At 39.1% G+C, this 23,893-nt stretch overlaps 1 long non-coding RNA gene across 1 annotated transcript; it reads left to right on the top strand.

Annotated features, from left to right (window-relative positions):
- Positions 1-714: 714 nt before the first annotated feature.
- On the top strand, positions 715-22,822 carry LOC109213507. Its single transcript, XR_002066021.1, has 3 exons — positions 715-828; positions 21,981-22,150; positions 22,619-22,822. It is a non-coding gene; the product is annotated as an uncharacterized LOC109213507 (long non-coding RNA).
- Positions 22,823-23,893: the final 1,071 nt, after the last annotated feature.

Here is a 23,893-nt window from a genome sequence, read left to right as displayed (position 1 = left end):
CCCAAATGTTCTTAAGTGAGTCAACTTGGGCTTCCTTCCATTCAGCAACTCATAGGGAGTTTTGTTCAAGAGAGACCTGATCATGCACCTGTTCACCAAGTAGCAGGCAGTGTTTATAGCTTCAGCCCAGAAGTTCTTAGAAATCCCACTAATATTCAACATTGTTCTTGCCATTTCTTCAAGGGTTCTGTTCTTCCTTTCCACAACTCCATTTTGCTGTGGAGTTCTTGGGGCTGAGAAGTAATGGGTGATGCCATTCTCGTTGCAGAATTCATCGAACTTAGCATTGTCAAATTCTGTTCCATGATCTGATCTACCGCATGCTACTTTTGATTCCATCTTCAATTGAATTTTCTTCACAAAGGCTACAAAAACTTCAAAGGTCTCATCTTTTGTTCTAAGGAACAGAGTCCAAGTGAATCTGGAATAGTCATCTACTATCACAAAAATGTCACTACCACAAAAAAGGTCTTTGACGGCAATTATTTAGTGGCAATAAGGCAATTGCCGCTAATAGATTCTTTAGGCTAAAATATTAGCGGCACATGACCATTAGCCAGTAAAAGATATCCTTTTACTGACAATAAAAATAAATTGCCACTAAAAGTCACTAATTAAAATAGATTTTTTATTATTTTAACTTTCCCTCCGCACCCAAAAAAAATTCCCTCCAGTTATTTTGGACATTAAATAATGAACTATTCCCTTAAAAGTAAGAAAACCTATTCCCTTCATGAACGGGAAATGGAGACGGCTGGAAATAAAATCGAGCAGACACAATATAACAAAATCACGTAGACTTTCCGGCGAGATAGTCTTCTTTCCCAGGTAACTTCTCTTCTTACCCACCAAGTTTGATTTATTGGTACTACTCGAGTCTTTACAAAGTTGTTGCTGAGCTTTTTTGCATAGTTTCATCGATAGGTAGGTTGGTAGGCGCATGTTGTTTTATATTTTTCACAATTCTAGAATAGCTTTGTGATTTACTCTTTTGTCTTTTTCAATTCCAAAAGTTTCCTGAGTCTTTTAAGTTGTTTGGTTTCTTTTTCTGCTTTTCCAATTGAATGATCGAGAAAAGAAGTGAAAGGTGACTTTGAGTGGTCTTTGATCCAATATTCATCTTTTGTTATTTTGGTAATTGGATTTCTTGATTTTTCTACAGAATTTATGCAATTAAGATGATTGAGAACCTTTTTTTTTATCTATGCCCTTTTGTTGTTTTCCTCTGCTATCTATTTCTATCTGCATAGGTTAATTGTGACATTAATGAGTAAAAATAATTTTTTTGATTTGTTTTTCCTGTTCTTGATGTTGGTGATTTGAGGTGAATTAGAGGGGAGGATTATTGGATTAAGCGATTTTTTAGTGCTTGATACATAGATACATGCAGATTCTCACAAATAATTTGATCTTTTGCTTGTTGTGTTAATTTTCATGTAGAAGGAAAGTTGTCAATTCTTTGTATTTATTTTTCCTTTACTAGTAGTAGTAATCTAATGACAATTATGAGGTATCTTAAGTTTGTCGTTATTTGTTACTTTCAGTGTAAATAGGATCTCACGCGTAGAGCAACAATCTGGATAACTTAAAGGTTTTCCCTGTTATTATCGATTTACCACGCTACAAAATACAATTAGATGAAGTGAGCGATACGATTTTCTCTACATTCAGTCTGTTCTATTCAAGACGGAGCTCATCAAATTGAAACTATCTTCAGTTGGAAAGAAGTTCTTAACGTGTAAAGGTTGTTAAAATAAAGTTAGTTGCAGATTTTAGTTTCCTCTAAGTTAGCACCACACAGATCCAACTTGGGTAATAGCTTGATGTTACACTTGTAGCATATGGTTGGTTACTTGATTTTTCCTTTTTCTCAATAAGTACATCTTCAGCCATAAATCTTAGCAAAGATTGTGGACTACTACACTTAGCCTAAGGGCATGTATATTTAAGCTCCCTCTTCATTGCTCAGTCCCCCCCATCGAAGGCTTTTATTGTTCGTTGTCTGATCTTAGAGTGTTCAGGTTAGTATTATCTCTACACTCTATTTACTTCTTTTTGCTCTTCTTTCTGTTGTTTGGACCTAGGGTTATAAATTGGTTATTTGTCCCAATTGTGGTTATGGTCATTAAACCTAACTTCCTATATATAGCTTCTTTTACTCATATGATAAATCCAAAGTACAGTTTCAGTTTAGTTTGGTATATCTTTCTATATGCATTCAATAACTCCACATCAACTGTATAGGGCCACATTTTCTTTTAAATTTCGTTAAACAAAGGTCCAGAGAGTTGAAATATTGATGATTTCTCATGTGGAATTCAATAAAAGTGCAGTTCTTAGCAAACCGTAAAATATTGAATGGTCGAAATCGAAAAGGTAACCATGATGTCGAATGAAGAGACATCTTAATTTAGTGCATTTGCATAAACCTTATAGTTATTCTTATCCAACAGTACTCGATCAAAAGATATATTAGGATATAAAAGGCAAGCCCTTCACACTTTTTTTCTGCAATGTTGTAGAGTTGCTAATGGTATATATGTTGAAGTGATAATTTAGGATATTTATTTGGGGATTCAAAGCAAGCATTAATATTTTGGAGATCCTCCTTAACGAGGAATTGGAAAATAGTTTGAGTCCATGCTACCTTGGTACACCTGAGCCGCTTCATTTGTTAAAAACTTTTTTTTTACTTAAGAGATATGTGACATAATAAAAAAGGTAATATAGGAACTCTATTTTGAAGAGGAGCCATACTGTGGACACTAGGAAGCTTGGTAAACGAAAGAATTGCTAACATGTTTGTCATATTGCGTACCTTAGCCTATGGAAATGCAAAATTTGCCTTACTGGTTCGTTGCTTCCGGCATGATTGCAGGGAAGCAGATGAGCATTTGCTTTTGTGTACTTGAACTTCTAAAGCTAATTAAATAAAACTATGATTAACCAGCACTTTATCAACATGTTTAATCTGTGTTAATATATACGAATTTCACTTTAATGAAGTCATTCGGATTATTCATTGGAGGGCCTTAGGAGAGGTAGAGGTAGGCCGAAGAAGAGTTGGGGTGAGGTGATTAGGCATGACATGGTGTAGCTACAGCTAACCAAGGACATGACCGGTGATAGGAAGGTGTGGAGGTCGAAGATTAGGATAATAGGTTAGGTAGTCTTGATTATTCATACTGGGAGTGTTAGTACGTACTCTCGCATTTGGTTGGTAGTAGATTTATTTGAATAACCGTCGTTTTTTTTACATTTCGATCATCTTACTATCTTGTGGTGTATGTTGCTTTTACATGGTTTTTCAGTGTTGTCCCGTCTTGTTTTCTTAATATTATTGTGGCACCTATGCTTGCTTGAGCTGAGGGTCTATTGGAAACAACCTTTCTACCTCCAAAAAGGTAAGGGTAAAGTCTGCGTACAAACTACCAAGTCGCATACGGAGGGATTAATGGAGTGGCCTTGGCTCTTACTGGCATTCGGATAAAGCTAAGGTATCAAAAAAATTTTAAAACACCTCTAATTGATTATTGATAGAAACTAAGCGTTCACCAGACTGTATAGAGAACCAGATTCCCTATCAGTTCCCACTGTAAGCAACAGACTATAAAACCAACCAGTATAGGGAATCAGGTTCTCTAATTGTTCCCATAGTAACTCGGCAGTAAATAAAGAACACAGAGCATTTTTACGTGGAAAAGTTCCAACTCAAGGGGACAAAAACCACGACCTACACTTGTAGGCTTTCAATTTCACTAACTTGTAAACACACTATTACAAGCCACTTTATAATGACTCTATTACAAAGACTTCAACTCAACTAACTTGTGATACACTTACCACAAGCCACTTTGTCACTCACTAGTTACAAAGACTTCAACTCAACTAACTTGTGATGCACTTACCACAAGCCACTTTGTCACTCACTAGTTACAAAGACTTCAACTTATGACTAACTCTAGTCACAACACAAATTCAGAAAATTTATGGTTTTGCAAAGGGGTTCCTACACAATGCTTCTAACTAAGCTAAGTAGGAGTTACAAATGAAGAACAAATAACAAAGACTCAACAAACCTAAGGACTTAAGATATCTTCAATCATTGGATCTTGTCCTTGAGGTTGCAGCAGCTTTGTTCTTGAGAGAGGTTGTGGCTAGCACTTGAGAGAATATTTTCTTTTGATTTTGCAAGTGTTAGAGAGATGAAATCCCTTGCCTCATGTTGATACTATGTGTATGTGATGTCATCAAGGATGATGCAATAAAGTGCCCTTTAGTTTGGCCTTAGCAAGCTACAACTGTGTTGCTGTACTGCTGCCAGACGGTACAGTGCAACAGTCTGCCAGACGGTACAGTGCAACAGCTTTTATAGATGTAGAGTTGACTGTACAACAACGAGGGAAACTGATCCGTATTTGGTCTCTCTGCTGTTTCCTTATCTGATTTCATTGAGAATTGGACCAGATATCTGACTAGTTATTCGGAATGCAAGGGAACTTAATTGTATCAGATTCCTTATCTTGTTCTCTCATGAAGTAAGTTGTTTTACCTTCCTTGATTGTATTTATACATGTGTGACATAACTTACAATGATGTAAGCAAGGTAGGTAAAAAGCCTTCCATAGAAAGTTGACTGCTGCACTGTTCCTGTACAGTAGCGTGTACAGGCAACAACTTTCCAGCTGGAGAGTTGACTTCATACAGTCTCCTCGGGAACCGGTAGGGACCTGTTCCCTCAGCTGTTCCTTTCACTCTGAAGAGTTGTGTTATATCCTATGCTGGATCCCAACCTGGAACTTTGTGATCTTAAGGTCTTGTAAATGTGTAACAGGTTTCTTATCTGGTTCTGGATGGTAATTTTGTTAGATCATCAAAACATAGAGTAAAGTACTTATGCCCAAAGTACATGTAACCTATCAATTTCCCCCTTTTTGATGATGACAAACTTAGAATTGATATTCCCCCTAAGAATCGGATCTCCACATTGTTTCCCCTACGAATTAGCCATATCCCTCCTAAGAACCAAACCTAAGGAACTGATCACAACTGGTTCCTCAAGACTGTTTGGCAAATCATCAAAACTCAAAATACCATAGCTTATCAATTTCCCCCCTTTTTGATGATGACAAACCCAGAATTAATATCCCCCCCTGAGAATTAGGTTCCTTACATCTACTGTCACATCTAGTCCGTACCCAGTTCCTTGAGAACGTTTGTCATCATCAAAACATGACATAGCGTAACTTAGAGCAATTTCTCCCTTTTTGATGATGACAAACCCAAAATTAATATAACACTTGAGAACCAGATTCCTCACATGTTTCCCTGCAGATCAGACCTATAATCAACATATTATCAGTAACGTTCCCCCCTGCGAAGCAGAGCTATCTTTCATACACAACACAACATATCAATTCGATTTGGTTCCTCCCCCATGTTGACACCTATATACCTTCCCCTTTTTGGCATCATCGAAAAGAATAAATGAAGAAGCACAGCCAAAAAGAAGTTCAGCAACATTAACTTATGCCACTTAGGCAACACAGCATAAACAATAACAAGAACAACAAGTGAATGCCATTGTACAAAATGGAGTGAATGCCCATAGTAGAGTAATTATAAGAAAAGCACAGTAGGTTCAACAATACATAATATGACAATTTAAACAAATAAAGTACCAATGTCATCAAATATAGGAATCAAAAGAAGATAAGAATTCAAGAGAATTTGGAAGGAGTGAAAGACATGGATCACTGGGCAGGAGGAAAAGTAATGGGCTAAGGCCTTGATGAGCTTGTCCATTCGTTCATTCACTCTTCTTTGATCAATGATCATCTCCTCTCTCAGTTCCTCCGCCTGTTTTCTCAATCTTTCATTCTCACCCTTCAACTTAGCATGCTAATCTGCCAAGGTCCACGAGGACCAGGTTCTCAACCTATCTGAGTAGGTTGAACCATCAACCAGATCACCAAGAATCTCCCCAAGCTTCTTCTCATCAAGAACAAACTCAATCCCATTTGCATATAGCATCAGAGTATCACATAAAACACAGAATTTTTTACTTCTTCTTCATATACATTGGGACTTGGAGGAACAAAGTGGTGATTCTATTTTTGGAACTCAAAAATGTCAAGAAGTTCCTCCATTTTTTCAGCAATATCAGAGTCAACACTCTGCCTAACAGCATTTTTTGAGACTTCAGAGTCTTCTACCTCTCCAAACCCGATGGCTCAACCTTTTGCTTCTGTAAGGAACCAGGTTCCTCACTCACACTACCCTTTCTTTCCCAGAGCGTCCATGTCTCCCTCTTCTTCTTCTCAATCTGTTCAACTTTATCATCTACTGCATCTTTCTCAGCCAACTTTCTTTTCTCTAAATTTTCTTTTTTTTTGAATTCTTTCTCAGAAATGGAGATTTTTTTCCCACTTCATTCTCTCTTCCACAGTCACCACATCAGCAGGTCAAACCACTTCATCATCAATCAGTCTACTTTTCTCAATCCTTTTTACTGGATTGGAGGTTCGTTTAAGCACAGAACTCTATAGTAAAAGATCATCATCAGAATTAACATCCTAAGAAGGACTTGAGGAATCAGGTCCCTCATTCAGTTCCCCCCTTTTTCAGCACGTTCACCAATTCCTCCATCCTTCAAGACTTCTACAGACCCAACAACAATTTCAGCCTCACGCTCTAGAATATTATATCTACCTCGTTCCCTTTCAGTTAAACTCCCATCAAAATCTACCAAAGACTTCTTGGGGGTTTGATTTAGATAGAGTTAGGATTTTGGAAGGTGACAAAGCTATGTTCACTTCTCGCATATTTGGAGAGAAGTATTTTTTTTGAGACAAGGTTGATTTTGGTTTTGAAGAAAAAAATCGGTTTTGGTTGGGTGTGAGAGAAGGAAATGGTTTTTTCGGGGCAAGTAGTTAGTTTAGAAAAGGTTTAACATTTTGGACTTCAAAAATTTGGAGAGAGATGGGAATAAATTAATGACATTACACTTCAGCACTTAAAAAGGCATATAAGTATTGAAGAGACTACTAACCTGAGTCACAGGAACCAGGTTCCTTGACGGTTTTTGAAAATTTGAGCAAAGACTCCTAGAAGTGCAATGTCACTCTTACTTGTTTTTGTCCTGAAACTGCCATATGTGTATACCTGTAACAGTATAGATTTGAGTTAGATGTCGCCGAAAAACACTTTTTAGCATTGTACCTTTCCTTCTTAACATAGCCAATCATCGAGGGACCAGGTCCCTCTGTTAAGCTTGATCAACCAAACTCCAGACGATTTCTTTCAAAGTGTTCACTGCTCAGCGCCTTGGTGAAGATGTCTACTACCTGGTCCTCCGTCTTCCACAACTTCATACAAATCGAAACCTTTTCAACATTATCCCTCAAAAAATGATGTGCACGTCAATGCACTTTGTCCTCTTGTGTTGTACCGGGTTCAAGCTATAAATACACCAAAGTCTTCAAGATTTTGCTTGATCTGTAATAGTTGAGCACAACAAGAAGCAGCAACCACGTATTCAGCTTCAGCAATAGAAAGAGCCACACAGTTTGTTTCTTTGTACCCTATGAGATCAAGCATGACCCTAGAAAATGTGTCGTTCTAGATGTGCTTTTTCTATCCAGCAGATATTCAACATAATCAGCATCAGCATATCCTATTAAGTCAAGGTTATCTCCTGAGGGATAGTAGAGAACCAGGTCCTGCAACCCTTTGAGATATCTTAGGATTCTCTTGGCAACTTTCAGATGAGATTCCTTTGGATTGGATTGAAACCCAGCACACAGACCCACACTAAAAACAATATCTGGTCTGCTACAGAAGTGACCCTATGATACCTCTATACATGGTCTGATTTATAAGGGAACCAGGTTCATCCATGTCTAGACAAGTAGTTGTGGCGATGGGAGTGTCAATGATTTTTTATGTCTCAATGTCAAGTCTCGTCAGCAGTTTCTTGACTATTGTCTTATCATTGTCCCCTTTGGAGTTTGCTTCACTTGTAAATCTAAGAAGAAATTCATAGAGAGTCAACTGCTGCTCCAACGATGATATCATCAACATAGATCTGCACAATAAGCAGGTTCCTTCCTAGTTTCTGGTTCTTATAACAGTTCTGTCAGCAGATTGTGGAACCAGGTTCCACATACTGTTCCTCTCATATTGACGGAGGTCTTCTTTAGTTCTGAGGAACAGGGTCCATGTAAATCTGGAGTAGTCATCCTCAATGACGAAAATATGTACCTCTTTCCTCCTCTACTTGGTACCCTCATAGATCCACGTAGATCCATATGGAGGAGATCAAGTGGCCTTGAGATGCTAACTTCCTTTTTGAGCTTGAAAGAGGATCTGACTTGCTTTCCTTTTACACATGCATCACACACCCTGTGATCCTTGAAGCTTGACTTGAGCAGACCACGAACCAGGTCCTTCTTGACTAATTTGTTCAGCAGCGTGAAACTTGCATGACCCAGCCTTCTGTGCCATAGCTCAGCATTATCATTAACAGCACTCAGACAGCTAAGATCCCTTTGTCACAGACTTGGGAAATACCTAGCAAGCTATACTTCAACCCTTTCACGAAGTACGCATGTTCAATAGAGTGGGAAAGAGACTTCCCGATCCTTCCAACTCCCAGAATGTATCCCTTCTTGTCATTTTCAAAGGATACACTCCCTCCTTGCAGGGCCTTCAGTGAAAGGAAATCATTTGTACTTCCAGTCATGAGCTTCGAGCAGTCGCTATCCATGTACCGTTGTTGACTGCTCCCTTTCATTGTTCCTTGCACAAGGAAATCAAGGGTTAGACTTAGGAACCCAAACAAGTTTGGGACCCTTGTAATGAGGAAAGGGGTGAATGAGGGCTCTTTTGGTCCAAGCAGGCATTATACATTTTGTATGTGAAGGACCGGGTTCCCTAACAGCAGTTACTTTTTCAGCAAAAACTTTGTTTTTCTGTTGAGATTGAAATCTTGCCTTACAATTTTCTGTAAAGTGCCATGTGTTACCACAGTGGGTGCAAAGCCAATTGTCAGGTACAGTAACGTACTTGCTATGAGGGTTGTAGGGAGTATTTTCCCTTTGGAACCCGATTCCCTGCCTATTTCCCCCATTGTTTGTGTATAAGGTAGTGATATAATCAGAGGACCAGGTCCACTTGAGTAATTTTTGAAGATCACTTTTCACTCTACCTAGTTCTTCCTGAAGTTGTTTGTTTTTCTCAAGCTCGGCACACAGACTAGACCACTGAATTTAACTCATTTTCAAGCTTAATGTATGCGTAACTTGCAACTTTCTTTCCTTTTTGAGAATTTTTAGGCCTGCTCTCCATTTTAATTTCCCTAATTGTTTCCTTCAAGTACAATACCACCACTAGTAGGTCATCTCTCTCATGCTCAATGCTAGAAACTCTCTCTGTTAAGAATGCTTTTTCCCTACTTACACTCTCAATGGTCTCTTTTAGGTCTACATTTGCAATTTTTTCATCTAAGGCATCCTTATCTTCCTTCAGGTTCTCAATCGTTTCCTTTAAATCAACTACAGCGACTACTTGGTCATCTCTGGTCTGTTCTGCTTCTCCTAACTCCAAAGTTAAAGAATCTTTATCATTTATAAGACTGTGATAAGCATCAATTAAAACATTAGCCAAAGATACCAGCTTCTTTTTAGAATAAAACTTCAAATTTCTTTGTACGTCCAGAAAGTTTACCTCATCATCATCTTCTTCTTCTTCTTCATCCTCATCAGATTTTGCCATAAATGCAAATATGGAATCATATTTTGCAGCTTTGCTTTCAACGGCCATAATGCAGGTGTCTTCCTTTTCATTATCACCCTCAGATTCACTAGAGGAATCTCCCCAGGCAGCCAAAGCTTGCTTTACAATATTATCAGCGACATCTCTTCTCTTGAACTTTCTGTCGAGGACCAGGTTCCTCTTACCCACCTTGTCAGCATTATGTTTGTAATGGACCTGATTGTGGAGAGGACAATCTTTGATAAAATGTCCTGGTTTTCTGCACTTGTGACAACAATCGTATCCCTTAGTGCTTCTGCTAAAGCTACCTTTCTTGGGAATGCCTCCATTTCTACTAACCATTTTCTGAAATCTTGGTGGCCTGTAGGTTGATCGACCTTCCTCAAAGTCTGGTAGAGCATCCATGTAGATCATTTCTAGGTGTTAACCTTTTAGAGAGAACCTACTCTGATACCAATTGATAGAAACTAAGCGACCACCAGACCGTATAGATGTCACGACCCAAAAATCCCTCTGAAGGAGTCGTGATGGCACCTAGTCACTAAACTAGGTAAGCCTAACATTAACTGAGATAACAATTATATTTACTGACTTTAATCTGAATAACTCTTGACAATTTACAATTTTCAAAACCGGTGGTACAAGTCACAAGCCTTTCTAAGAGTAGTTATACAAAATAAATACATCACTGCTCCGAAACAAAAGGAACAAATGAAAATAAGTACAAATGAAGGTGACTCCGAGGCCTGCGAACGCTGTAGCAAGTTTACCTTGAGTCTCCACCGCAACGATCCGCACAGCTACTACCGATCAAATACCTGGATCTGTACACAAAAATGTACAAAAGTGTAGTATGAGAACACCACGGCGGTGCCCAGTAAGTTTCAAGACTAACCTCGGTGGGGTAGTGACGAGGAACAGTCCAGGCACCTACTGGTCAAATAAATTGAACTGGATTTGATAATAAACCATCAATCTAAAAATGACATAGTAACATCAACAGCAGGGAAAGAACAAACTATAATCAGTAGAAACAATAAAGAGGAACACGGGTGGAAACGAAGATAACCATATAAATTAACACCAACATAGCTGGAACACAGACAAGTAAAGAAAAATGTACTCAAACAAGGAAAGCGATGCCAGCTCAATAAATCATATCGTTTCTGATGTACAAGTTCCAGCCATCTCAAACTCGATGTCTCATATCATAACCTCAACTACCAAACTTTTAGCACACCCGGCACCCCGTGCCCACATATTTCTATCTCACTTTACGCAATAATGTTCTCAAGTTACTCGGTTCATAGGGTCTATAACCAATGCAATCAAGATGTTCAAGGAGTCTGATTTACATAACATAAGTGGAGTACAGCTTCTAAACCAATTAGGAACTCAGCAAGAAAAGATGAAGTTATTTTTTAGAAATCATTTAAATAAAGAAAGTACCATTTTCAATTAAAGTACAACATCGAATGAAATATTACCTTTAACAAGAAATTTAATAAATTATCTTAGTAGAAGTCCCATTTAAGTAAAATACAACCTCAGACGGTTTAAGGAAATTTAATTGAGTAACTAAATGAATTGAAGATGAAATAATTATTGAAATTTGAAGTATTAAAAAAAATATGTTTATAAATACGGCAAAATATTGAAAACATGATGGGGTTCCTTCACAAAGGATCACAGCGGTAAAGGAATCTGAACAGTTAAACACTTGAATTGGTAACAACAAATAAACATAGCAAACAGAAAGTGCACAGTACCAATTACTAACAAGGATAAGGAAAATAAGCACAAAATTTCACTTTCACTTCATATCTTGTTCTCGTTGCAGGCGTGCAACCCAATCCCATTTCACATATCTCGTTGCAGGCGTGCAACCCACTCCCATTTCATATATCTCGTTGCAGGCGTGCAACCCGCTCCCATTTCATATATCTCGTTGCAGGCGTGCAACCTGCTCCCATTTCATATATCTCGTTGCAGGCGTGTAACCCGCTCCCATTTCATATATCTTGTTGCAGGCGTGCAACCCGTTCCCATTTACAAATCATCATCAATCATAAAAGAATCACGACAAGGGAACAAGAGTATAACAACAATATCCCGGCAAGGGAGACAATATCATAAGCAATAACGTCCCGGCAAGGGAATCAACAAGTACATAATAAGGGTCACGGAAAAACCAAGAAACACGATAACCTCAACAAAGCAACAAGACATAATAAGCACGTGATAACTATACCGGTAACCACAACAATTGGACATGTAAAATATTTGCACGAAGTCATAGAGGAACTCACAATCAAGAAGTATCAAAACAATAAGGAAGACAATCACTTCAATTAAGACAATTAAGGGTCAATGTAACACGTGAGAATTAAAGGAAAGCTAACAACGTCATATGGAGCATATAGAGGCAAGTTAAGCAATTAGGAAACCCAATCATAATGGGATGCTTTCCACATAAGGACCTAAGAACCCTAGAGGCAAATTTCTCACAAATAAGTCCGAGCACACACTCGTCACCTCGCATGCACGGACTACAATTAGCATGGAAGACTCAAATCCTAACACAAGGTTAGGCAAGATACTTACCTCAATCCGGCCAATTCTATACTCAATTTAGCTTTTCCTTTACCAGTTCATCAATGCTCGGCTCAATCTAGCCAAAATTGACTTGAACACATCTAACAAAGCAAGAGAAAATAATTCCAATTAACAAAACTATGATTCTTATACTATTTGCAAAAAGTCAACAAAAGTCAACTCCCCGGGCCCGCACCTCGGAACCCGACAAAATTTACAAAAATTGAATACCCATTCCGATACGAGTTCACCCATAAAAAGATTATCCAATTCCGATACTATTTGGTCCTTCAAATCATCATTTTACATTTTTTAAAGATTTCACAAATTTTCTTCCCAAATCACGAATTAAATGATGAATTCAATGATAGATTCATGTACTCTAGCCACATCCGAGTTAGAATCACTTACCCCGATGAATTTCTTGAAAAACCTTCGAAAAATCGCCAAAATCCGAGCTCTCCAGGTCAAAATATGAAATAAAACCCTAAACCTCGTATTTATAGTGCACCTACCGGATTTCCACCACTGCTGACCGCACAAAAACCAGTGCTGTCCGCACAAAACCAGTGTTGTCCGCACAAAAACCAGTGTTGTTCGTGGAGGATTTGACTGCAGTGAAAAGATTTAGTATTTTGGGCTTAACTTTCTCTACAAATGTCCAAATTGTGATTTCGTTACCTTTCTGGAAACTAGATACGAAGGGCTACAACTTTCGTTTTTGAATCATCTCAACATTCCTTGTAAATCAAAAGATATAGGCTTCCGAAGTCAGACCAGTGCACCTGCGGAACATCTTGATGTGCGGCCGCACACCATATTGTGCGGTCCGCACTGAGGTCTGCATAAATTTTAGTGCGGTCCGCACACTCCTCTGAGGTCCGCATATTTTTGGTGCGGCCCGCACTCCCAAAAGTGCCAGAACCATCTCAGAGTACCGATATGCCCGGACTCGCTCAAAATTCACCCCGAAACTCATCTGAGGCCCCCGGAATCTCAACCAAATGTACCAACACATCCCATAACATCATACGAACTTAGCCCCACTCTAAAATCACTTCAAAAATCACTAAGACCACGAATCAGATGCCCAAACGCATGAAAATCACTATGAACTTGAAGAACCTCTAAAATCGCAACCAAATGTCCGAACCATATCAAATCAACTCCAAGCGACACCAAATTTTGCAGGCGTCCCAAATGACATAACGAGTAGTTCCAACTTTCTGAATCGCATTCCGACCTCGATAACATAAAAGTCAACTATGGGTCAAACCTCTCCATTTCCCAAACTTTAACTTTTTCCAACTTTCACCAAAATGCCCCAAATTACCCTACGGGCCTCCAAACCCAAATTCGAACACAAGCCCAAGTCCAAAATCATCATACGAAGCTACTGACATCACCCAAAACTCATTCCGGAGCCGTTTATTCAGAAGTTAAATTCCGGCCAATTCTCTCCGCTTAAACTTCCAGAACTATATTCCTTCTTTCCAATTCGACTCTGATTCATCCGAAAACTGAATCCAACCCTGCACACAAGTCGTTATACATAATGTGAAGCTGCTCTTGAACTCAAACTGCCGAACCGGATGCAATTGTTCAAAACGACCAGTCGGGTCGTTACATCCTCCTCCACTTAAACATGCGTTCGTCCTCGAACGTGCCCGGAGTCGTTCCAAAGCCATTGAACCACTGCATGAGCTCCTCATACATACACCCGGGGGTGTTTCACCATCACCCAACCTATGCAGAACTGGCAATGCCACTTAACTGAAGGTCTCATCTCCTCCTTAATCCATAACCTTAGAACAGAACCCAAACCTCAACGTCTGAAATTCATCATAGAACCCGAATCCCACATCATCACACTGCATGAACCTGAACAAGCTGAATCGAGCCAAAATTCCAATCCAGTATACAATCACATGCTGTTCCACACAACTCAAATGCCCGAAGCAATAACCTCCGACCACCATAGCTGTTCAAATAACATCCTGAATGCCGGCAATACACCTCACATTGAATATAACCTTGTTTCGGACCTCCACAACACTGCCCATGATAAGAAACATGCGGATATTCATAGCTGCTCATGAAGTCAACAAGTCAAGAAACTCTTTCGCCCGCCAAGGGCCATTACCCAACTCTTAGCAGAAACAACCACATACGTCCAAGCACTCCTCACCCCAAATACCATATTACAAATCTCAGGTCTAAGAAACTCATCTCGACCAATACAAGCAGCCCAACTGATGACTCATCATGGAAACATACAAATTCTCACACTACACAGCTCGTACACTGAACCAGCAATAACTCAATTACGTAACACAAATAAGGAAAAGCAAAGTAGAAGAATTTTCTAACAAGTGTAACATGTGCAACAACAAAATATAGTTTTCATCAAATTGTTCCACAGAGGAAAAGCAGAACCCCAAATAAACACAAGGAAAGGGTATCTCATACAACATCCGCTGCGGCTCGCAGCCCGTTCCCAAATACTCATCAGGCCAAGATGATTGGGTCCACTGATCACATAAATATTGATATCAGGCACAGCAGAGTGCACAAGTAAAACTGTGGGAACAATGAATAGAAGTGCTAGAACATGAAAGAAACAAGCACAGCTAAGGTGCATTGAACAAATCAACATCACGATGGCTATCTTGCCTGCATCGCCATAAGGCCTGAACAGAATTAAAACATGCGTGGGGAATAATCATACCACCACACCACCTAACACAGCATAAAAGAGTAGCACATAACATAGGCTAGGGGCACAAATAATATCCATTTTGCCCGGTAACATAACCATAATGACAATCTCACAGAAGCGCTCAAACTTGATCTGATACAAGATACATATTCTCATTGAGCTTTCAAATAGCCCCCAACCCAAATCTTGATTATTTCCAAATTGGTAAGTATGCTTCAAAAAGATCCACAACAACTTATCGATAATACATGCTATTAATTATTGCATTCTCATTTCTTCAAGATCCGCAAACAGGGAATAGTCCATTCATGAGGGCATCTAGCCCAAAACCTCAGGAATACCGAAATTTCCATACCCAGCTCAACTACGCAAACCAAATGGCTGATATATCACTCACACCCTATTATTCTGCTGAAGCACCCCTATAGGATTTCTGGCCGTGTAACAAAACATGAACCCCGAAAGCCTCAAAACCCAGTAATCACCAAGCTACCAGCCACGCACTACAAACCAAAACTCAAGGTCCTTTCCAAAAATGCACACTCTTCTCATATGGTAGCCAACGACGCCAACACTCTATTAGCTTCAGATACCGATTCAGAAGAAACCGCAATGTACCACATATTCTTTATGCCCATAGTAGACACCCAACTCAGGCCGTAGTCAAACCATCGAGATCCGCCCGCATGCAACTAAGCCATCAGAATTGCACCTCTCCAACTCAACCGAGTCGCACAAACCGTCCAATCCAAGAGTGCTGCCACAATGCCAGTAGAGAATTCCCATTCAAAAGGACCATTTACTTCCATTGCTATGCCCACCCAACACTACTGAACTGACTCATTTCTTTGGATAGTCGATATGCAATAATTCCCATCACAGCCCCACATACAGATAACCCTAGCATGAACCACGTAGCTCAGAAGCTCATAAACCACCACATTTCCTCTAAGCACCCCGTCCTGCCGCACCCACGACGCCCACACTAAATAGACCTTCTGTGAATCTGAAGTTGTTCCTCCGACTCCCCTTGATGCTGAAATGTAGATCAACTATTAACGTAGAAATACTGTAAGCCCTAACATCAGCGCGTGCAAGATCTCAGACCTTAGTCATATACAAATTCCGAGAACCTACCAACACCACACATACATATACCTCAGGCCGAAACTGACGCAAGTCTGACTATGCAATCCGAATGCAGCTGATGGACTCCTCCACTTGGCGCGAAGCCATAGAAAATAACGTCTGATAATTCGCAGGGCTAACCTTCATAGCTCGTAAAACACAAATCACAAGGTGCTCCAATACCGCCAACTATCCTCAATCAACACCCACCACGCTTCCGCTGCGCCTCCATGTAAACAACTGAATAGTCTCTCAATATCTTTGTATCTTCAGTCTGGACAACACGTCGACGCAATGCTTGAGCGTCCCTGACTCCTTCATAGCTCGTCTGTAGCATCACGAACCACTGGCGCATGGCGAACGCTGAGAGCGTAAAATTATACACGAGTGGATGCAAAGGAACATAAGTTATATACTTCGAGCTGAATCAATATCGCACGATAAGGAATGAAAGGAGGGGAATTTCCTAACACTTCTGTAGCCTCTCGAAGATAAATACAGACGTCTCCGTACCGATCCGCAAGACTTTACTAAACCTGCTTGTGACTCGTAGCACCCATGAACCTAGAGCTCTGATACCAACTTGTCACGACCCAAAAATCCCTCCGAAGGAGTCGTGATGGCACCTAGTCTCTAAACTAGGTAAGCCTAACATTAACTAAGATAACAATTATATTTACTGTCTTTAATCTGAATAACTCTTAACAATTTACAATTCCCAAAACCGGTGGTACAAGTCACAAGCCTTTCTAAGAGTAGTTATACAAAATAAATACATCACTGCTCCGAAACAAAAGGAACAAATGGAAATAAGTACAAATGAAGGTGACTCCGAGGCCTGCGAATGCTGTAGCAAGTTTACCTTGAGTCTCCACCGCAACGACCCGCACAGCTACTACCGATCAAATACCTGGATCTGTACACAAAAATGTACAGAAGTGTGGTATGAGCACAACACGGCGGTGCCCAGTAAGTATCAAGACTAATCTCGGTGGGTTAGTGACAAGGAACAGTCCAGGCACCTACTGGTCAAATAAATTGAACAGGATTTGATAATAAACTATCAACCTAAAAATGACATAGTAATATCAACAGCAGGGAAAGAACAAACTATAATCAGTAGAAACAATAAAGAGGAACACAGGTGGAGAGGAAGATAACCAGATAAATTAACACCAACATAGCTGGAACACAGACAAGTAAAGAAAAATTTACTCAAACAAGGAAAGCGATGCCAGCTCAATAAATCATATCGTTTCTGATGTACAATTTCCATCCATCTCAAACTCGATGTCTCATATCATAACCTCAACTACAAAACTTTTAGCACACCCGGCACCTCGTGCCCACATATTTCTATCTCACTTTACTCAACAATGTTCTCAAGTTACTCGGTTCATAGGGTCTATAACCAATGCAATTAAGATGTTCAAGGAGTCTGATTTACATAACATAAGTGGAGTACAGCTTCTAAACCAATTAGGAACTCAGCAAGAAAAGATGAAGTTATTTTTTAGAAATCATTTAAATAAAGAAAGTACCATTTTCAATTAAAGTACAACATCGAATGAAATATTACCTTTAACAAGAAATATAATAAATTATCTTAGTAGAAATCCCCTTTTTAAGTAAAATACAACCTCGGACAGTTTAAGAGAATTCAATTGAGTAACTAAATGAATTGAAGATGAAAAAATTATTGAAATTTGAAGTATTAAAATATGTATATAAATACGGCAAAATATTGAAAACATGATGGGGTTCCTTCACAAAGGATCACAACGGTAAAGGAATCTGAATAGTTAAACACTTGAATTGGTAACAGCAAATAAACATAGCAAACAGAAAGTGCACGGCACCAAAATCCAATTACTAACAAGGATAAGGAAAACAAGCACAGAATTTCACTTTCATTTCATATCTTGTTGCAGGCGTGCAACCCGATCCCATTTCACATATCTCGTTGCAGGCGTACAACCCGATCCCATTTCACATATCTCGTTGCAGCATGCAACCCGCTGCCATTTCATATATCTCGTTGCAAGCGTGCAACCCGCTCCCATTTCATATAGCTCGTTGCAGGCATGCAACCCGCTCCCATTTCATATATCTTGTTGCAGGCATGCAACCCGATCCCATTTCATATATCTTGTTGCAGGCGTGCAACCCGCTCCCATTTCGTATATCTTGTTGCAGGCGTGCAACCCGCTCCTATTTGCAAATCATCATCAATCATAAAAGAATCCCTGCAAGGGAACAAGAGTATAACAACAAAATCCCGGCAAGGGAGACAATATCATAAGCGATAACGTCCCGGCAAGGGAATCAACAAGTAAATAATAAGGGTCACGGGAAAACCAAGAAGCACGATAACCTCAACAAAATAACAAGGCATAATAAGAACGTGATAACTATGCCGATAACCACAACAATTGGACATGTAAAATATTCAGACGAAGTCATAGAGGAACTCATAATCAAGAAGTATCAAAACAATAAGGAAGACAATCACTTCAATTAAGACAATTAAGGGTCAATGTAACACGTGAGAATTAAAGAAAATCTAACGTCATATGGAGCATATAGAGTCAAGTTAAGAAATTAGGAAACCCAATCATAACGGGATGCTTTCCACATAAGGACCTAAGAACCCTAGAGGCAAATTTCTCACAAATAAGTCCGAGCACACACTCGTCACCTTGCATGCACAGACTACAATTAGCATGGAAGACTCAAATCCTAAGGGGAAGTCCCCCACACAAGGTTAGGCAAGATACTTACCTCAATCCGGCCAATTCTATACTCAATTTAGCTTTTCCTTTACCAGTTCATCAATGCTCGGCTCAATCTAGCCAAAAACGACTTGAACACATCTAAAAATGCAAGAGAAAATAATTCCAATAAACAAAACTATGATTCTTATACAATTTGTAAAAAGTCAACAAAAGTCAACTCCCCGGGCCCGCACCTCGGAACCCGACAATATTTACGAAAATCGAATACCCATTCCGATACGAGTTCGCCCATACAAAAATTATCCAATTCCGATACCATTTGGTCCTTCAAATCATCATTTTATATTTTTGAAAGATTTCACAAATTTTCTTCCCAAATCACGAATTAAATGATGAATTCAATGATAGATTCATGTACTCTAGCCACATCCGAGTTAGAATCACTTACCCCGATGAATTTCTTGAAAAACCTTTGAAAAATTGCCGAAATTCGAGCTCTCTAGGTCAAAATATGGAATAAAACCCTAAACCTTGTATTTATAGGGCACCTCCCGGATTTCCACCACTGCTGACCGCACAAAAACCAATGTTGTCCGCACAAAACCAGTGTTGTCCGCGGAGCATTTGACTGCAGTAACAAGCTTTAGTATTTTGGCCATAACTTTCTCTACAGATGTTGTGATTTCTTTACCTTTTTGGAAACTAGACACGAAGGACTACAACTTTCATTTTTGAATCATCTCAAAATTCCTTGTAGATCAAAAGATATAGGCTTCCGAAGTCAGACCAGTGCACCTGGGGAACATCTTGATGTGCGGCCGCACACCAAAATCCAAATTATGCGGTCCGCACTGAGGTCGGCATAAATTTTAGTACGGTACGCACACTCCTCTGAGGTCCGCATATTTTTGGTGCGGCCCGCACTCCCAAAAGTGCTAGAACCATCTCAGAGTACCGATATGCCCGGACCCCGAAACTCATCTGAGGCCCCCGGAATCTCAACCAAATGTACCAACACATCCCATAACATCATACCAAGCGTCCGAACCATATCAAATCAACTCCAAGCGACACCAAATTTTGCAGGCAAGTCCCAAATGACATAACGGAGCTGTTCCAACTTTCGGAATCGCATTCCGACCTCGATAACATAAAAGTCAACTATGGGTCAAACCTCTCCATTTCTCAAACTTCAACTTTTTCCAACTTTCACCAAAATGCCCCAAATTACCCTACGGGCCTCCAAACCCAAATTCGAACACAAGCCCAAGTCCAAAATTACCATACGAAGCTATTGACATCACCCAAAACTCATTCCGGAGCCGTTTACTCAGAAGTCAAATTCCGGTCCAATTCTCTCTACTTAAACTTCCAGAACTATATTCCTTCTTTCCGATTCGACTCCGATTCATCCGAAAACTGAATCCAACCCTGCACACAAGTCGTTATACATAATGTGAAGCTGCTCTTGAACTCAAACTTCCGAACCGGATGCAATTGTTCAAAACAACCAGTCGGGTCGTTATAATAGAGAACCAAATTCTCTACCAGTTCCCACTGTAAGAAACAGACTGTAAAACCAAGCATTATAGGGAATCAGGTTCTCTAATTGTTCCCACAGTAACTCGGCAGTAAATAAAGAACACAGAGGATTTTTACGTGGAAAAGTCCCAACTCAAGGGGACAAAAACCATGACCTACACTTGTAGGCTTTCAACTTCACTAACTTGTAAACACACTATTACAAGCCACTTTGTAATGACTCTATTACAAAGGCTTCAACTCAACTAACTTGTGATACACTTACCACAAGCCACTTTGTCACTCACTAGTTACAAAGACTTCAACTCAACTAACTTGTGATACATTTACCACAAGCCACTTTGTCACTCACTAGTTACAAAGACTTCAACTCAACTAACTTGTGATGCACCACAAATCACTTTGTCACTCACTAGTTACAAAGACTTCAACTTATGACTAACTCTAGTCACAACACAAACTCAGAAAGTTGATGGTTTTACAAAGGGGTTCCTACACAATGCTTCTAACTAAGCTAAGTAGGAGTTACAAATGAAGAACAAATAACAAAGACTCAACAAACATAAGGACTTAGGATATCTTCAATCTTTGGATCTGGTCCTTGAGGTTGCAGCAGCTTTGTTCTTGAGAGAGGTTGTGGCTAGCACTTGAGAGAATATTTTCTTTTGATTTTGCAAGTGTTAGAGAGATGAAATCCCTTGCCTCAGGTTGATAATATGTGTATGTGATGTCATCAAGGATGATGCAATAAAGTGCCCTTTAGTTTGGCCTTAGCAAGTTACAATTGTGCTGTTGTAGTGCTGTCAGACGGTACAGTGCAGCAGTCTGCTAGACGGTACAGTGCAGCAGTTTTTATAGCTGTAGAGTTGACTGTACAACGACGAGGAAAACTAATCCCTATCTGGTCTATTTGCTGTTTCCTTATCTGATTTCATTGAGAATTGGACCAGACATCTGACTAATTATTCGGAATGCAAGGGAACTTAATTGTATCATATTCCTTATCTTGTTCTCTCATGAAGTAAGTTGTTTTACCTTCCTTAATTGTATTTATACATGTGTGACATCATATACAATGATGTAAGCAAGGTAGGTAAAAAGCCTTCCACAGAAAGTTGAGTGCTGCACTGTTCCTGTACAGTAGCGTGTGCAGGTAGCAACTTTCCAACTGGAGAGTTGACTTCATACAGTCTCCTCGGGAACCGGTAGGGACCTGTTCCCTCAACTGTTCCTTTCACTCTGAAGAGTTATGTTATATCCTACGCTGGATCCCAACCTGGAACTTTGTAATCTTAAGGTCTTGTAAAAGTGTAACAAGTTCCTTATCTGGTTCTGGATGGTAAGTTTGTTAGATCATCAAAACATAGAGTAAAGTACTTATGCCCAAAGTACTTGTAACCTATCAATTATTTTCAGCGTTTTGATTTTAGTTATGCTCAATTTTTATTCATAATTGATAAGATATCGTTTTAATTTTCTAATGACAGAGGCGTACCCAATCAAATAGAAACAATAGGGCCAATCAAAAGATGCCTCACACAGGAGGGTCCAAAAGGCTGCAAATGGGATAGAGCCTATACGAGCACAAATTTTCTTATTAACTCATAAAAAATGTAAGGATGGTAGACCACTGGATGATGATTCTGCCAAGGCAATCGTAAGATTTTTTTTTTGGGATCTCTCTCTCACACGCTCATTCTCTACTGACTGCACTCAATTGTAAACTACAATTCTAAAAAAGATGCACTTACTTTTTCATACTCCCAAATGCTTTTGCCTTAACTGCTTTTTTCTACTGGTTGTTGTTCTCACTGCTACTGCTCTATTACTCGCATTGTTATCACTCTTGCTCTCAAATGTTTTAGCCTTCATTTAGTTTTATAAAATGGAACTCTTCAGATGAGCAAAATATTTAGTGCAGAACTGCAGCTTCTTCTTAAGTGAAATCCCTCCAAGTCTTGCATAAAGTTTATATGTTTTTGCTATCTACATTGGTGCGATCACCTCTCTCTTGTTCTCCTCTTATATTAGTGATGGCTAGTAGACAAAGAAGATTTGCTTGCTTATGTGTACATATATAATGCTCATATATTCATCTATTGACATAGTTATTTTATAATTTCAGGTCATACAGTCTGATGTCGATAATTTAGCGGGTCAAAGATTTCAATATCATGAAGAGTTGCAAAAATTATTTGAAGACTATTATTCGTTAGGATTAGTCACATAATGACATTAGCTATTTACTTCAAATAGTATATAAGTTTATTTTTTAGTTACTATGATATTAATATTTTGGATTAGTACATCCTTTTATTTGTTAATATTTAATGAGATACATTATATTTTTATGAATTAATATTAATATTTTTTGTTATTTGGATCATTTTTTTGAATGAATGTAATAACTATTATTAATGATGGGTAAACTATAGTCGTTATAGCTTGTGATTTTTAGTGCCAATTTAACAGGATATACCACTTATAAAATGGATGATAAAAGAGAAAAATATGATGTTTCCATAGAGGATATTGTAGCCATTATAATTGGTGTTTAAGATGACTTAGCGGCAATTTAATTGAATTTACTAGTATATTAGCCATTTTAATTGCCACAAAATAATTACTGCTAAAGGTATGAAACTTTTAGCGACAATTATTTTAAATTTAGCGGATAAAAATGGACACTAAAAGATCATTAATAGCCGTTTTAGCTTGGATTTAGCAACCATCATAATTGTCGCAAACAGTTGCCGTCAAAGCAAATGATATTTAGCGGCAATAAGCCATACCTTTTACCAGCTTTTGTGATAAAAGCCGCTAAAGGCTTTGCCGACCCCGACTTCAGCGGCTAAACAATAATGGCTGGTAAATGATATAGCGATTATTGTTATTGCCGCTAATGCCCTTTTTATTGCCGCTAAAGACCTCTTTTTTGTAGTGTGTATCTTTTTCCTCCCCTGCTTTGCACTCTCATTGGGCCACATAGATCCATATGAAGGAGATCAAGTGGTTTTGAGATGCTGACATCCTTCTTTGGCTTGAATGAGGATTTCACATGCTTTCCTCTAGCGCAGGCATCACAAACTTTGTGCTCTTTGAACTTTGACTTGGGCAGACCATGAACCAGGTCCTTCTGAACAAGTTTATTCAGTAGAGAGAAGCTTGCATGCCCCAGCCTTCTGTGCCACAATTCAGCATCATCATCAGCTGCTTTCAAGCAGCTAAGATCACCACTTTGTAGGGACTCGAAATCAGCAACGTAGATATTCTTGTATCTTTTGGCTATAAGTACCACTTCACCAGTTACTAGATTTGTAACTGTGCATATCTTTGACAAGAACTCCACCTTGTTTCCTTTATCACATATTTGAGAAACACTCAAGAGATTGTACTTAAG

This window comes from Nicotiana attenuata, unplaced genomic scaffold (genome assembly GCF_001879085.1).
Source record: "Nicotiana attenuata strain UT unplaced genomic scaffold, NIATTr2, whole genome shotgun sequence".
Taxonomy (NCBI): domain Eukaryota; kingdom Viridiplantae; phylum Streptophyta; class Magnoliopsida; order Solanales; family Solanaceae; genus Nicotiana; species Nicotiana attenuata.
This window is presented reverse-complemented; position numbering and strand designations above follow the sequence as displayed.